This window comes from Dendronephthya gigantea, unplaced genomic scaffold (genome assembly GCF_004324835.1).
Source record: "Dendronephthya gigantea isolate DGI-Jeju-01 unplaced genomic scaffold, DenGig_1.0 000833F, whole genome shotgun sequence".
Classification (NCBI taxonomy): Eukaryota; Metazoa; Cnidaria; class Anthozoa; order Malacalcyonacea; family Nephtheidae; genus Dendronephthya; species Dendronephthya gigantea.
This window is the reverse complement of record NW_021163843.1, coordinates 1-2500: the sequence shown is the minus strand read 5'-3', so window position 1 is coordinate 2500 and position 2500 is coordinate 1. Positions and strand designations below refer to the sequence as shown.

At 53.4% G+C, this 2500-nt stretch overlaps 2 non-coding genes across 2 annotated transcripts in view; both read right to left on the bottom strand.

Moving 5' to 3' along the window:
• Positions 1-1183, bottom strand: part of LOC114544542 — a 3534-nt gene extending 2351 nt beyond the window's left edge. Inside the window, exon 1 of the ribosomal RNA XR_003690458.1 lies at positions 1-1183. This exon is cut by the window's left edge and continues 2351 nt beyond it. This is a non-coding gene — a ribosomal RNA (large subunit ribosomal RNA).
• A 201-nt stretch (positions 1184-1384) lies between these two features.
• Positions 1385-1532, bottom strand: LOC114544541. The gene has a single exon (XR_003690457.1). It is a non-coding gene; the product is annotated as a 5.8S ribosomal RNA (ribosomal RNA).
• Between the last annotated feature and the right edge of the window lie 968 nt (positions 1533-2500).

Sequence of the window (2500 nt, the reverse complement as noted above, 5' to 3'; positions counted from 1 at the left end):
TTCGCTTTACCTGATAACTGCATGTATGAACTCCAGCTATCCTGAGGGAAACTTCGGAGGGACCAGCTACTAGATGGTTCGATTAGTCTTTCGCCGCTATACCCAAATTCGACGATCGATTTGCACGTCAGAATCGCTACGAGCTTCCACCAGTGTTTCCGCTGGCTTCACCCTATTCAGGCATAGTTCACCATCTTTCGGGTCCCAACGATACGCTCTTACTCAACCTCTCTGAGAGAGACAGGTCGGTCGATGTGCGGCGACGATGTGAACGCCGCTTCTCACCTCAACCGTCCGAGGACGGCCTTTACTTTCATTGCGCCCACGGGTTCGATCACCGGAGACTCGCGCCATGTTAGACTCCTTGGTCCGTGTTTCAGACGGGTCGGATGGAGCCGTATTGGTCGTCAGCATCCTAGGCGCGTAGTGTGCGAACACCGTCACGATCGACAGCAGCGGTTCGAGCGCGCACAGGCGTGCCGTCCGCCACGGTGCCGGCCGGACCGATCGTCGGGTCGCAGCCGAGCACGCGCCGCGACCACGGTCGCCGACGAGCTATGCGAGCGCAGTCTTAACAACCAGCGCGAGGCCGGTCCACCTTCCTTGCGACCTTATCGCCCGTCGACAACCGACGCTGACGCTCGCTCGCCAGAAGTGCGCCGTCCGCGCACCGCGTCCGAGCGCGCCTCGTCCATGCGGATCGAGAGCGCGACCGTCGCGATGCGCGAGCGACTGAATCTGGCGGGGCGAATTGCTAACTCCATTCGCTTCCCTTTCACGGTTTCACGTACTCTTTACTCTCTTTTCAAGTCCTTTTCATCTTTCCCTCACGGTACTTGTTCGCTATCGGTCTCGTGCCTGTATTTAGCTTTAGATGGAGTTTACCACCCGTTTTGGCTGCATTCCCAACAACCCGACTCTTCGAAAGCACATCGCGAGCGCTCGAGCATGCCACGTACGGGGTTGTCACCCTCTGTGACGTGCTGTCCAAGCAACTTAGGCAGACTCGTTGCGCCGGGAAAGTACTTTCGAAACTACAATTCGCCGCTGCAACACAACGGGATTTTCAAGTTGAGCTGTTCCCTCTTCATTCGCCATTACTGGGGGAATCCTTGTTAGTTTCTTTTCCTCCGTTAGTTAATATGCTTAAATTCAGCGGGTAATCTTGCCTGATCTGAGGTTAATGAATGAATCAATGGAATATGTTGCGCGCGTCGCCGGCACGCGCGATACGAAGAGCTCCCTTGCTTACAATAGTTTAGGCTTCGTTCGCGCGTCGGTAACGTCGCGACCGGCGTCGTGTGCTGCACTTCGAGGGACGCGCCGCTTCGAGCTGCGGCACGACGCCCCAATCGAGTCGAAACCGACTCGGCGTTTCGTTACCAAACACTCAGACAGACATGCTCCCGGTATACCGAGAGCGCCATTTGCGTTCAAAGATTCGATGATTCACTGAATTCTGCAATTCACACTACGTATCGCAGCTGGCTGCGTTCTTCATCGATGCACGGCCAAGAGATCCCGTTAAAGTTGTATATATATTTGCATGAAAAATACATACGCACAGTTAAACTTCGACGTGTTGTGTGTTGAAAAAGTAAATGGGGAGGCCGGGCAATGGCGAAATGAAGGCGCTCATCGCGTTTCGAGTCGATGTGTCCATCCACCGACATTTAAGAGCGCGAACGCGCGCTCCTCCCTCGTGTGGTTGTAGTTCACAGCGCGTTCGATTGCCGATCGAACGTTGATGATCCTTCCGCAGGTTCACCTACGGAACCTTGTTACGACTTTTACTTCCTCTAAATGATCAAGTTTGACCAACTTTTTGGACGTCGTCGGATGGGCCGAAGCCCATCTGACAGTGCCAATCCGGAGGCCTCACTAAACCATTCAATCGGTAGTAGTAGCGACGGGCGGTGTGTACAAGGGCAGGGACGTAATCAACGCGAGCTGATGACTCGCGCTTACTAGGAATTCCTCGTTCAGATCAAGAATTACATGATCTATCCCCAGCACGACGATGATTCACAAGATTACCACACCTTTCGGTGAAGGAGCGACTCGTTGCCATCGTCAGTGTAGCGCGCGTGCGGCCCAGGCATCTAAGGGCATCACAGACCTGTTATTGCCTTCCTGACTTTGGTTAAACACGCACAGTCCCTCTAAGAAGTCGAGAGCGATTCGCGAATCGTCTGACTATTTAGCAGGTCAAGGTCTCGTTCGTTAACGGAATTAACCAGACAAATCACTCCACCAACTAAGAACGGCCATGCACCACCACCCATAGAATCAAGAAGAGCTCTCAATCTGTCTCCTTACTATGTCTGGACCTGGTGAGTTTTCCCGTGTGAGTCAAATTAAGCCGCAGGCTCCACTCCTGGTGGTGCCCTTCCGTCAATTCCTTTAAGTTTCAGCTTTGCAACCATACTTCCCCCGGAACCCAAACTTTGGTTTCCCATAAGGTGCCAACGAGGTCATCAAATAACACTCGCTGATCCCT